At 39.2% G+C, this 14,629-nt stretch overlaps 1 protein-coding gene across 3 annotated transcripts in view; it reads right to left on the reverse strand.

The window, feature by feature from the left end:
• HS2ST1 (heparan sulfate 2-O-sulfotransferase 1) overlaps positions 1-14,629 on the reverse strand; it is a 225,236-nt gene that overhangs the window by 63,660 nt on the left and 146,947 nt on the right. The window contains exon 1 of one of the 3 annotated variants that reach the window (XM_066268732.1): positions 12,648-12,749. The exons of the other annotated variants lie outside the window; for them this stretch is intronic. The gene's annotated coding sequence lies outside the window, so the exon portion shown is untranslated. Of the gene's footprint in view, positions 1-12,647; positions 12,750-14,629 lie in introns of those variants that run through there. 3 annotated transcript variants of the gene reach the window in all.

Genomic DNA, 14,629 nt, shown 5'->3' on the forward strand with positions numbered 1-14,629 from the left:
ACCCTGGGCTTGCCTGGTCAAGGCACATATGGGAGTTGATGCTTCCAGCTCCTCCCCACCTTCTATCTCTGTCTCTCTCTCTTCTCTAAAATGAATTAAAAAAATTAAAAAAAAAAACTTAAAAAAAAAAAAAAAAGAAACCAAACACCACCTCCCCCCACCCAAAAGCAAACATACTGTATAGATATATACAATAATAAATAGCAAAGTTGCTAGTTTCATGAAGTTCACCTTTTGGTTAACTGTTTGTTCCCAAGCTAGTTTATACCAGTGATACTTAATATTGTAACTGTATAAGTTAATGAGTGCAAAAAAGGGACTGTTGAAAATCAAACTGAACTCTGAGAAGATCAAGCAAAAAATTGGTCCTGAATCAGATATTTACAAGACAATTGCAAAAGAGTTGAGGGAAAAATATGGAAGATCTAGATTGCTCTGTAAAGGTCTTAAATTTTTATTTTTGTTACATTTTAAAGAAGCCCAAAATGGAAAATATAGACTAAGTATTATGGGTGTGTTTTAAAACAAAAATATTGCATAACTCCTGTAATCAGACCCCTACTCAAAGAAAAAATATTTTTTATATTTTTGGGATGTGCATGAATGAATGCACATGTATACTCCAACTTAAAATATTTAAAATACAATTCCTATATGCATCAAACAAAATAGGGGCTTAATCCCACTGGATAAAAAGAGTTCCGACAGTCTTTTGAATTCATTTTTTTCCTACTGTAAAAGCTAATATACTCTGGAAAAAGATGGATTCACAAAACCAGAAGAAAGAGGAAAAATAACAGCTTGCCATCCAAATATAACCACTGTATATATCTGGAGGCATTTCTATACTGTTATTTTTTTCCTATGCTTTTATTAAACAGTAATCATAACGTATCAACACTGTTGTGTCTCACTTTCCCCTTTAACTTTACAAACATGTTAGTTCTCCTACAGTACTATTGAAAACTGTTATTTCAAATAGTTGCAGCTGGCATAGGCTTTTAAAATTACAAAAGCCACATATATACATATGATGTCTACACTGAGGTACGAAGAGTCATTCATTTCTCTTCTTGAATTGAAAAGTGGATATTACAGATACCATGGATTGACAAGAGCTAAAAATTGGATTCCTGATGAAGACACCATAAGTAATTGCTACTTTTCTTAAAAAAAAAAACAACTCAGATATGACCTCTTATTTTTCCCCTTTATTCTCACTTATTACCTCAGTGTATTCAAATTGGTAATAGCAACTTCACAGAAAGACTTTAAAAACCAGAAAATTGCTAACTCAAAAAACAACCTGTGGCAAATATCAAAGCACTTCCTACTTCAAAGGAAAACTAAAAACAATTACTTTTGTGGAGTGCTTAAAAGGAGTTTCCAAAATATCCCTCACTTATATGTTTAGACAGAAATTTATCCTAACATTTCATGCTTGGTGTCTAGCTGCTGGTTTCCTATGCTTGCATTCTAGGGAATCAATAAAATAAATATAATAAAAATGACAGGAATGGTAATGGCGTCAACTAGGAAGCCAAGAACAAGTAGAGATTTAATGTCCAAAAATGCGGGTACTGTGTTCTTTATTTAATGGACTCTATTTTATTTTCTAGTTCTATATAACAAAAGTAATGTCACATTTCAAAACTATATGGCTGAATGTGCTATGATTCAGTAGTACAGAATCTTTCTCCTGGTGACTGTTTTGGCATATTGTTTATTTATCTAAGATTTATTCTAAGCCCAACTTTCAATGGTTCTACATATCATATATTTTAAAGTGTTTAACTTTAATTGCTCAGAGAGTCAGAATACAAGGACTCTTTAAGTTATCTCTCAAATTTTCTTTTTTTTAAAACTTTTTTTTTTAAAGATTTTTATTATTTATTTATTTTTGAGAGAGAGAGAGAAAGAGAAATGGGAGAGAAGGGGGAGGAGCAGGAAGCATCAATTCCCATATGTGCCTTGACCAGGCAAGCCCAGGGTTTGAAATCAGCGACCTCAGCATTACAGGTTTACGCTTTATCCACTGCGCCACCACAAGTTAGGCCTCCAAATTTTCTAATATAAACATTATTTTTAGAAACTCCCCCAAAATTTATTCTCACAGAATATATTGATACAATAGCACAAATACAGTCAGCCAGCTAAAACACAAAATATATGTGTCTATATATACATTTTTTTGGCTAAATATATACATTTGTTGATAAATAACCAAGTTACTAACAGAAATAAAGACTTGACGCATTTAGGAAAACCCTATTTTAGAATCATCATCATCATTATTATTATTTTTTACAGAGATAGAAAGAGATTCAGAGAGAGGGATAGATAGGGATAGACAGGAACGAAGAGATCTGAGAAGCATCAGTCATCAGTTTTTCATTGTGACACCTTAGTTGTTCATTGATTGCTTTCTCATATGTGCCTTGAGCGCGGGCCTTCAGCAGACCAAATAAGCCCTTGCTCAAGCCAGCGACCTTGTGTTCAAGCTGGTGAGCTTTTGCTCAAACTAGATGAGCCCTCGCTCAAGCGACGACCTCGGGGTCTCGAACCTGGGTCCTTCTGCATCCCAGTCCGACGCTCTATTATCTGCACCACCGCCTGGTCAGGCTAGAATCATTATTAATGCACATAAACATATACACATCTTTTTCAACAAAAAGAATGTCATTTTGTTTCCAAATGACCATGCAGAATACGCACAAAAGAGCACAGACTAACCATGCAGAATATAAGACAGAACTGTAACAACAAAGTCTTTACTTACTTTTACTTCTGATTATATTAGTAATGTATGTAGTAAACATCAAATCTCCATCAAACGGTTCTTCAAGATAGGAAAAAAGGCCCTGGCCGGTTGGCTCAGCGGTAGAGCGTCGGCCTGGCGTGCGGGGGACCTGGGTTCGATACCCGGCCAGGGCACATAGGAGAAGCGCCCATCTGCTTCTCCACCCCCCCCCCCTTCCTCTCTGTCTTTCTCTTCCCCTCCCGCAGCCAAGGCTCCATTGGAGCAAAGATGGCCCAAGCGCTGGTGAATGGCTCCTTGGCCTCTGCCCCAGGCGCTAGAGTGGCTCTGGTCGTGGCAGAGCGACGCCCCGGAGGGGCAGGGCATCGCCCCCTGGTGGGTAGAGCATCGCCCCTGGTGGGCGTGCCGGGTGGATCCCGGTCGGGCGCATGCGGGAGTCTGTCTGACTGTCTCTCCCCGTTTCCAGCTTCAGAAAAATACAAAAAAAAAAAAAAAAAAGATAGGAAAAAAAAAATCCAGTAACAGTTCCGCTTTATATTAAATCTAAAATAAAACTTCTGTTGGTTATTAAACCAGTTAATGCAAAGTGAACAGTACCTTAAACAGGTTTATTTGGTCTCTAAAACTGGTTTAATCTAAAGGCTTTATTTAGAGCCACTTATAACCCTATAGACTAGTCCTTATAATGTTCACCTTAAAAGCTTAAGAGTTCTTAAATTAACAAAATTGCTTACTGTCTACCCAAAATTATCAATGGGAAATAGAGTTAATTCTAAAGATACAAATCTAGGCTATTACTCTGTCCCATCAGCCCCCTCCTCCCACAAAATAGAACTTAGAACATTATGAAAATTCTGCCTTTTTAATATCACTTCTTTGCCTTATAGCATATTTTGAGTTAGAAAGCACAATAGAATGGTATTCTATATGGAAAGATTTGTTGTATGCATCCCATTACACAAATGTATCTGTCATTCACAGGCAAAATCTAAACTTATGAAAGGGTAAAAAAAGAGAAAGAACAGAATAACATGGTTCTTATTCACATTCATTTAAAAAGGTCACCATAAAGAGAGCTAGGTTTTAGGCATGCTTTTAGTTTAGTAAGCATGCAGTCATTTAATTTTTTCATGTGGTCTAAAGCTTAAAAAAATTTGAGAAGGAAATTCCTATGAACCATATAAATTTTACACAGTATTTCGTTTAACATATTCCCTAACATACAGTATTACAAAATACAGCCAAATATAATCTATTTAATGATGACTATAGAAATATTTATTATTTTGGTACTCTGGAAAAACCAAGTAATATATATAAGCTTTTTCCATCAGGAAATTCATGTTTTCAAAGAAAAGGCATATGTGTTTAGGCATATTTGGTGGGCAATGCAAAAGACTATGTCCTCTATTTAACAGTTAAGGTCTATCCAAAAATACTGAGAGAGGGCGTCATAAAAAGCAAATGGGCTTTTTATTTTTATTTTTAAAATACTAAGTGCTTTAAAAAAGCAATAATAACTCAAAATGAGTTAAAGACAAAGGTAAAACTTAAAACTATAAAACTCTTAGAAGAAAACAAAGAAGAAAAGCTTCATGACATTGGTCTTGGCAATAATTTCTTGGATATAACATCAAAAGCACAATCAATAAAAGCAAAAATAGACAAGCAGAACTACATTAAACTAAAAAATTTCTATAGGGCAAATGAAAAACAGAATAAAAAAAGCAAAACATGCAATGGAAGATTGTATTTTAAACCATATTATCTGATAAGGGTTATTATCCATAATATATAAAACTCATAATTCAGTATTAAAAACCCAATAAAAAATGGGCAAAGAACTTGAATAGACACTTCTGCAAAGAAGACATCCAAATGACGAACAGATATAGGAAAAGATGCTCAAGAGCACTCAAGAGGAAAATGCAAATCAAAACTATAGTGAGGTAACATTTCACATCCGTTAAGATGACAAAGAAAATAAAAACAACAACAACAAAAACAAGTGTTGATAAAGATATAGAGAAATTGAAATCCATGTGCATTGTTGGTGGGAATGTAAAATTCTAGTGCCATTATGGAAAATGTAATGAGGTTGCTCAGAAAATTCAATATGGAAGTAGCATATGATTCAGCAATCCCACTTCGGAGCATTTATTCAAAAAAACTGAAATCAGAATCTGGAAAAGATATTTGCATTACCATGTTCACTGATGTGTGATTCACAATAGCCAAGAGGTAAAAAGAACCAGTGACAATGGATAAAGAACGCGTGGTATATACATGCAATGGGATATTATTTAACCTTGAAAAAAGAAAGAAATCTTTTCATTTGCAACAAGATGGATGAATCTGGATGACCTGAAGTAAATGAAATAAGCCAGTCATATAAGGATAAATACTGCATGATTCCACTCATGTGAGATATCCAAAGTAGTCAAACTGACATAAACACAAATTAGAATGTTGGTTGTTAGGGGATGGGGGACAGGAAATAGAGAGTTGCTATTCAACTAGCAGAGAGTTTCAGTAGTAAAAGATTAAAAAGTCTGCTATAAAACTTTCCAGAACATGTGTGACACGCAATATTCTTAGCTTTAGTTTTACAACCTTCAATTCATTTTACTAAACTCACATTCTCATTTAACATTTAATTTTGAAAAATTTTTCATGACAATAAACCTAAGAGTAGATGTTAGAAAAACACACAAAAGTAATTTAACTACTTATATTTACTGGACATTGAGTTTCAATGATGGAACCTCCAAAACCAAAATAAAATGCATGAAGTGTTAAATATGTCATGTACTTAAAATAACTAATTAGTGGTAGGGATAGGCTTCACTCATCTGTACATTCATTGATACATTGCACTATTTTCCCTAGTAGTAAAGGATTCACAATGAGATAACTGTTGAGTATTAACACAATATATTGTCATAGAATAGACTAAAGCCATCTTGATCAAATGGATGGTCATGACCTAACCAAACATAATTTGATAATTTTTAAACTGTAATATGAAGGGTAATAATTATGTCTAAGGCTATTTGTAACTAAAATACCATTGTACGTACACATATAAGTAATGAATACATAATGCATAAAAATGATAAATATCATGATCTACACTTCAAGTGGAAAACCCAGTCAAGAAGCCACTTGCAAAACTGTCATGAAAGTACATTTCATGGGCATTCAGGAACATCAGAAAATATTCTGGGCCATGGAAGTATGGATCTCATCTATGTAATATCTCTAAGAGAAAAAAACTAATTTGGAATAGGACTTATCTATTTTCCCTGAGTACATAAAAAGTCGAATAAATCTTTCAAGGAAAGATATATATATATAATATATATATATATATTATATATATATGTATTTTTTAAGATTTTTATTTTAGAGAGAGGAAATGGAGAAAGGGGTAGGGGGATGAGTGGGAAGGATCAACTTGTAGTAGTTGCTTCTTTTTTTTTTATTTTTTCCGAAGCTGGAAACGGGGAGGCAGTCATACAGACTCCGGCATGCACCCGACCGGGATCCACCTGGCATGCCCACCAGGGGGTGTTGCTCTGCCGCAATCAGAGCCATTCTGGTGCCTGAAGCAGAGGCCACAGAGCCATCCTCAGCGCCCGGGCAAACTTTGCTCCACTGGAGCCTCGGCTGCGGGAGGGGAAGAGAGAGACAGAGAGGAAGGAGAAGGGGAGGGGTGGAGAAGCAGATGGGCTCCTCTCCTGTGTGCCCTGGCCGGGAATCGAACCCGGGACTCCTGCACGCCAGGCCGACGCTCTACCACTGAGTCAACTGGCCAGGGCCTTATTTTTTTAAAGTTTGTTTAAATACTTTTTAGTATCAATAGGTCAGTACCACTCTTGACAGTTGTTCATTAAGTGTATGTCTGCTCTTGAGGCTATAATAAATTATCACAATTTTAGTGGCTTACAAGAACATAAATTTATCTTATAGTTCTGGACATTAGAAGTCCTAAAATCAAGGTTGCGTTACTTCTGGAGGATCTAGGTAAGGTCCATTTCCTCAAAGCTTCTTCCAGCTTCTATGGGTGATTTGCATTCCTTGGCACAGGGCCTCTACCACCACCTTAAAAAGATAGCATCAAGCCCTGGCCGGCTGGCTCAGTGGTAGAGCGTCAGCCTAGTGTGCAGGAGTCCGGGGTTCGATTCCCGGCCAGGGCACACAGGAGAAGTGCCCATCTGCTTCTTCACCCCTCCCCTTCTCCTTCCTCTCTGTCTCTCTCTTCCCCTCCCGCAGCCAGGGCTCCACTGGAGCAAAGTTTACCCGAGCGCTGAGGATGACTCTGTGGCCTCTGCCTCAGGCGCTAGAATGGCTCTGATTGCAGCAGAGCGACGCCCCAAGATGGGCAGAGCATCGCCCCCGGTTGGCGTGCCAGGTGGATCCCGGTCGGGCGCATGCGGGAGTCTGTCTGACTGTCTCCCGTTTCCAGCTTCGGAAAAATACAAAAAATAAAAAATAAAAAAAAATAAAAGGATAGCATCATAGCATCTTCAAGTCTCACATCTTTTCTGACTCTGACACTCCTGCCCCCTCTTACAAGGACCCTTGGGTTTACTTTGCGATACCTATATAATCCAGGATAATCTCATTGAAAAACCCCTTTTGTCGTGGAAAATAACATATGCATGGATTCTGGGGAACCATTGTTTAGCCTTTATAATGGGTATTTTTATCTTTTTAATATTGTGAAGATTACTGACACTTTCAGTCTTTGATCTAATTCTTAATAATCTTTTAACAGAAAAACTTACTACAAATACTTATAGTAAAATTGGAATATTTTCTTACCTGATAGAATTAAAAAGGTTTTTAAATCTTCAAGATCCTTTCAAAATGAGATTTTGATTTCTTAAAGCCTTATTCTAACCTGACACACTATATTTGCATTTTTGAAAATGTAGTTCATTAAATGGTCACACTTATTAGCATATTTACAACTCAAGAATAATTTTAGTAAATAATTTAAAATGACTAGAATTAGAATAGCTTGAAGAATAAACTTGTCAATCCATTTTATTTTCTCCCCTGCAGGATTTGGAAAAACCATACCTAATAGTTAACCTGAAAGCCACAGATCACAAAAATGAGAGGGGAAAAACCTTACTGCTCCAGAATATTGACTTTCCACCATGTACTGCACATTGGCTATTTTCCTGTAACAATAATATCTGCAATCTAAAAGAGGTTACATTTTCGTTATGGAATAATAATTTCACTATGACCTTCTTCACTGGTATTTCATTAAGCCATTCTCTCCACTAATTCCATTTTTGTTTTAACACATTGAAACAAATTAAAGGGTAGGTGATGTACTCATTTTTTAAAATCTTTAATCAAGATTAAGAACTATTTCTTTTTATTTAAAAATTAATACTTACATATTTGCAAAATATTACCCATTTGATAGGTAATGCAAGCAGTTCAGCTATTGTATTTCAACTGAGAAACCAGTAAAACCAAGTATTTTCCATGTGTGTCACTAGTAAGCTCAAAATTGCTCACTATGGTACTGAATATTATTATAAGGAATTATAAGTTCACTTAAAATAGAAATGGTATTATGCAAACTAAAATGTTTACAATTTCTAATAAAAATTTGCATTGCAGAATCACGGAAAGAAGATAATGTCAGGGTTTTTCTGTCGAGCTGCTGTGAGGGCATTTTATCCACTGCAGTCTTAGTAATGGTAGTTATTATGTGACAGTTTTTACTCTAGCAGAAAATTCTTATGTCCTTCTAGCAAAGATCCTTTATTACCAATTACTTCTGAACATTCAATGGGATTCTTGGACTCCATGTGTCATCAATAATCCTGTTAGGAATATAGATAAAATTATATGATGTCTGAGATATGCTACAGTGGATGGAAGTATAGACAAAATAAGATTCTATGTGAATTGATAAATGTTGTACCTGAGTGATACATACATAGGAATTTGTTTTATTATTCTAGTTATATATACATCTTGGAAACGGTCATAGTAATTTAAAAATACCTATAATCTCAGCTTCTACAATTTATTAAAACATTTAAACAATGTCATTTATAATTATTATTTTTCTTTTTCTTTTTAAAAATAAATTTTTATTAATGGTAATGGGATGACATTAATATTTCAGGGTACATATATTCAAAGAAAACATGTCTAGGTTATTTTGTCATTAAATTATGTTGCATACCCCTCGCCCAAAGTCAGATTGTCCTCCGCCACCCTCTATCTAGTTCTCTGTGCCCCTCCCCCTCCCCCTAACTCTCTCCCTCCCTCCCTCCCATGTCCTCCCTCCCCCCACCCCTGGTAACCACCACACTCTTGTCCATGTCTCTTAGTCTCATTTTTATGTTCCACCAATGTATGGAATCATGTAGTTCTTGTTTTTTTCTGATTTACTTATTTCACTCCTTATAATGTTATCAAGATCCCACCATTTTGCTGTAAATGATCTGATGTCATCATTTCTTATGGCTGAATAGTATTCCATAGTGTATATGTGCCACATTTTCTTTATCCAGTCTTCTATTGAAGGGCTTTTTGGTTGTTTCCATGTCTTGGCCACTGTGAACAGTGCTGCAATGAACATGGGGCTACATGTGTCTTCACGTATCAATGTTTCTGAGGTTTTGGGGTATATACCCAGTAGAGGGATTGCTGGGTCATAAGGTAGTTCTATTTGCAGTTTTTTGAGGAACCACCATACTTTCCTCATTATTTTTCAATCTAGAGGCTAATCATGATTAAAAGATTGGGTTTACAACATACTAAATGGATTAGGAAAAACCAAAGACTGGGAATTAATAAGATGAAAAGAAGAAAATTATTTTTATAAAGGGCAGTAATCACAGATGGTCAAACTGAACCAGCTGTTCATCTGTAGAAGTTAATCTGGAGCTTACTCAAAACTTTTAATTACATTGGTCTTTCATATACATACATTTTTAAGCCAAGAATATCTGTGATTGAGACTACCTTCACTGCCAAAGTAATTGGGGGGGGGGAGCAGTAAAAGAAGGAAAAAAGCAAAATACATTATTATTAAAAACAAAAAATCAGAATAAATAAATATTAACCAAGACAGCGGATAAAGAGGATCCTGATTACTTTGAAAATTAACCGCTGATAGTAAAGAGCTGCCAATGCCAATCTAGAATAATCTATCATAACCTATGAATATTGGCTGACACAAAATAAATAATTTCCTATATTAATTTATAAGTCAATCAAAATAATAGAAAAATTTCAAATGTATCAATAACATAAAGTGTCCTTAAAATTAGAAATTAGTGGTTCAAATGAGACCTTCCATTAAATTAGAATTTTAGGATATATTTTTGACTTTTAATATATAAAATTATTCAGAGTTGAAAGAGAGAGCCAAAATACTAGTTATTCCAAATAGATTAATTTTAAACCAATACTATTTATAATCCTACTACCAATAAATACAAATGAGCTTATAATTTTATAAGGTTTGCATTATACAATCAATTTTAAATCATTTTCTTTTTTTTTTTTTTTTTTTTTTTTTCATTTTTCTGAAGCTGGAAACAGGGAGAGACAGTCAAACAGACTCCCGCATGCGCCCGACCGGGATCCACCCAGCACGCCCACCAGGGGCGACGCTCTGCCCACCAGGGGGCGATGCTCTGCCCATCCTGGGCGTCGCCATGTTGCGACCAGAGCCACTCTAGCGCCTGAGGCAGAGGCCACAGAGCCATCCCCAGCGCCCGGGCCATCTTTGCTCCAATGGAGCCTCGGCTGCGGGAGGGGAGGAGAGAGACAGAGAGGAAAGCGCGGCGGAGGGGTGGAGAAGCAAATGGGCGCTTCTCCTGTGTGCCCTGGCTGGAATCGAACCCGGGTCCTCCGCACGCTAGGCCGACGCTCTACCGCTGAGCCAACCGGCCAGGGCTTAAATCATTTTCTATAATAGTCAAGACTTTCTTATGAACCTGATATTCTCAGTCTATTCATGAAAAATCCTTATGGTTATGAGTTGTTTTCAGAATAATATTTAGTAACTGACACATTTAATAGCAATTATTTTAATTTTCTTTAGCTGTCATTATTAGAGTCCTATTTAATATATTACAGAGTATTTTACATTTTAAAACCTTGCAGAAATTTTTTTTTTTTTTTTTTTGCATTTTTCTGAAGCTGGAAACAGGGAGAGACAGTCAGACAGACTCCCGCATGCGCCCGACGGGGATCCACCCGGCATGCCCACCAGGGGGCGATGCTCTGCCCACCAGGGGGCGATGCTCTGCCCATCCTGGGCGTCGCCATGTTGCGACCAGAGCCTCTCTAGCGCCTGGGGCAGAGGCGACAGAGCCATCCCCAGAGCCCGGGCCATCTTTGCTCCAATGGAGCCTTGGCTGCGGGAGGGGAAGAGAGAGACAGAGAGGAAGGCGCGGCGGAGGGGTGGAGAAGCAAATGGGCGCTTCTCCTATGTGCCCTGGCCGGGAATGGAACCCAGGTCCTCCACACGCTAGACCGACGCTCTACCGCTGAGCCAACCGGCCAGGGCCCAGAAATTTTTAATAATTATGTAATTTGATTATCTGTTGTGATAATGAAGAAAGAATGGAGCACTAAAGTAGTATATTATGGCATAAAATATTTAAATTATATCACGGTGGTTGAGTGGAATGTTTGCAATTTAAAAGACTGACACCTAAAACTTTTCATTTGTTCTTTGAAAAACTGTCACCCAACATTTGTATTTTTAACTTTTCAAACTTTGCTATTTCTATTATCTAATAATTTTTATAATTTTAATTAATATTGCAATAATAAATTCACAAATTTTAAACAACTACATATTAAGTATTCAGTCACAACTAGGAATGAACTAGGAAAGAAAAGGGCCAAAGTGCTCCTTTAAGACCAAATAAGGGATCATATTAAAAAAATCTGTGGAGAGAAATGGCGGAATGAGAGACACTCCTCATCTCTCCCCTTAAAATTTCAACAAATTTTACAACTATATGCAGAGAAAAACACCCAGATGAACCTGAAATATACACACACCAGATAGACAAAGGTATAATCGCGATTGCACAAGGCGGGCCAAAGCACAGAAGGAAAATACCAGAGGACTGAGTCTTTCCCCTTCCTCACAGACCTGAGGGAGGGAGGCACTGTTTGTGCAGGCTTTGTCTCAGACCTAGAGGAGCTGAGCCGGTTGGAGAGCCTGGGGGGAAGGAGCAGAGCAAGGGGTGCCCACCAGGGAGCAGGGCCGCTTCCCAGTGTCTGCTGCACCCGTGATTGCAGGGCTGAGCTATTACAGGCACGGGGCACACACAAAGCCAGTGGTAAGCTCCCAAGAACCATTGGTGAATATCTTGTGGAGATCGGCCCACAGGACACTGGGGCACGCTTTATCTGCCCACCCCACCAGCACAATTTAGCCTTGTGGTGCCAGATGCGCTTGATCTGGGATCTGCGCCCCACCAACTCTGAAGTTCGGGCACCGGCTTGCCAAAGGGAACTTAGCGTGTGTGGACGGGATGCCCAAGCTGCAATGCCTGACTCAGCTGCTCCCGAAACTCAGGGATACTGGCTTGTGGCACGCACCCTCAGCCCAGCTCAGGGCTGTCCCTGGAGAGTTTAAAATGATATTGGAGGAGGGACTGGACTCTGGCACCACAACCTCCTGGTTCCTCATTGCTCCCCTTGTTGTGAAAACAGCAGTGGTGGTGGATCCCCCTCCACTAGGTGCTCAGGCTGCTCTCTCCTGTGAGAGGCAGGGGCACCCGGAGACTAGATCTCCTGCTCTGTGGGGACCTGAAGGACTCCTGGTCAGCCAGTGCCAGTATCATAAAGTTGCATAGCCCTAGCAATAAGCCCCTCTTACCAATGAGATGACTCTGCTTTCTTCATTACAAAGGCAACAGCTAAGTCTTAATAGATCACCCAAGAATCTTGCAGAGGCAAATCTTGTAGTGCAGCTCCCCCTGCCATAAAAAGGAATAATTATCTCTGATTGGGGTTATTAACAATATCACCTGCAAATGCCATCAAGGAAAAAAAAATCAAATATGGATATACAAGACAGAGACCTAGCTCAGATAGATGATGAAAAATCCCCAGGAAAAAATCTCAATTACATGGAAACCTGGGAGCTTAATGACAGAAAATTCAAGATTGAAGCTCCAAGAATACTCAATAAGATATAAGAAAACACTGAAAGGCATTTTAGTGAGCTCAATAAACAACTTAATGAACAAAGAGTACTTCACCAAGGAAATTAAAACTATAAAAAAGAACCAAACAGAGATGAAAAACTCAAAACACGAACTGAAAAATGAGGTAACAAGCTTAGCCAATAGAACAAGCCAGATAGAGGAGAGAATCAGTGACACTGAAGACAGGCAACTAAAGATACTATAGAGAGAAGAAGAGATTCACAAATTTAAAAAAATAAGAAAGCCCTACAAGAATTGTCTGACTCCATCAGGAAGAGCAATATAAGAATAAGGGGTGTAGCCTGACCTATGGTGGTGCAGTGGATAATGCATCAACCTGGAAATGTTGAGGTCTCTGGTTCGAAACCCTGGGCTTGCCTGGTCAAGGCACATATGGGAGTCGATGCTTCCAGCTCCTCCCCCCTTCTCTCTCTCTGTCTCTCTGTCTCTCCCTCTCTCTCTCCTCTCTAAAAATGAATAAAGAAAAAAAAGAAAAAAAAAGTTTAAAAAAAATAGAATAAGGGGTGTATTAGAAGAGGAAGAGAGGGAAAAGGGAATGGAGAACATATTGAAACAAATAATCGATGAGAATTTCCCAAGCCTGTGGAAAGAGTTAGAGCCTCAAATCCAAGCAGCAAACAGAATGCCGAGTTACCTCAACCCAAACAAATCTACTACAAGGCATATCGTAATGAAATTATCATAAATCAGTGACAAAAAAAGAATCCTCAAGGCAGCTAGGGAGAAGAAGGATATAACATATAAAGGAAGGTCCATTAGGCTATCATCAGATTTCTCAGCAGAAACTCTAAAAGCCAGAAGAGAGTGGACCCCAACATATAAAGTACTGAAAAAGAGGAACTATCAACCAAGAATACTATATCCATCAAAGTTATCCTTCAAATATGAAGGGGAGGAGTGACGTCACGGAAATGGCGCCGTGAGCAGCGCGTCCGACAGCTCTCCCCTAAATCACAACAAATTTATCAACTAGAAACAGAAAAATTTATCCTCGGAGCATTCCGGAGTTCCACACAAACTGATAGCGAAAGGACTGTTATCACTTGAATCTGAGAGACGAGGGTGTGGAGGAATCTACCACAGGGACGTTCTTTCAAACCGCAAGGAAGTGCGCCTGTGGTGAGTCAGCCCATATACTTGGGAACCGCGAGCCGCTGCGAGCGGTCTCCGCGAGCCGCCACGGCGAGCCGCCGCGAGCCCCTGCGAGGTGCCGCCGCGAGCGGCCGCCACGAGCTGCCGCCGCTGCGAGCCGCCGCGCGCGCGCCCGGTCCGGTTGAGCACCGCTGACGTTCCCAGCGGCCCGCACACAGTGAGTGGGGGTCGCCGGCCACCGGTGCCCAGAGCGCCCCATTCGCGCGCGTGCCTTGGGCATTCCACGCGCCCAGGGCGCCCTGCTGGCCCGCACACCCAGGGGGCTCCATTATCCTGCGCCTGGTGCGGTCCAGCCGCCAATGGCGGGGCGAGCGGGAGAGGCTTGGGAGATTCTCTCCGTGGGCGGGGCACCTCACCCAGCCATTCAAGCTAACAATCAAGCGTTGGGGGAGGGGCGCGCGCAGGCAGCCTAAAATACCTTTGGGAGCACAGCTGCGACCCAATCACTGAAATTAGCTTAACCCATGAAATCTGTGCA

This window comes from Saccopteryx bilineata, chromosome 3, assembly GCF_036850765.1.
Source record: "Saccopteryx bilineata isolate mSacBil1 chromosome 3, mSacBil1_pri_phased_curated, whole genome shotgun sequence".
NCBI lineage: Eukaryota > Metazoa > Chordata > Mammalia > Chiroptera > Emballonuridae > Saccopteryx > Saccopteryx bilineata.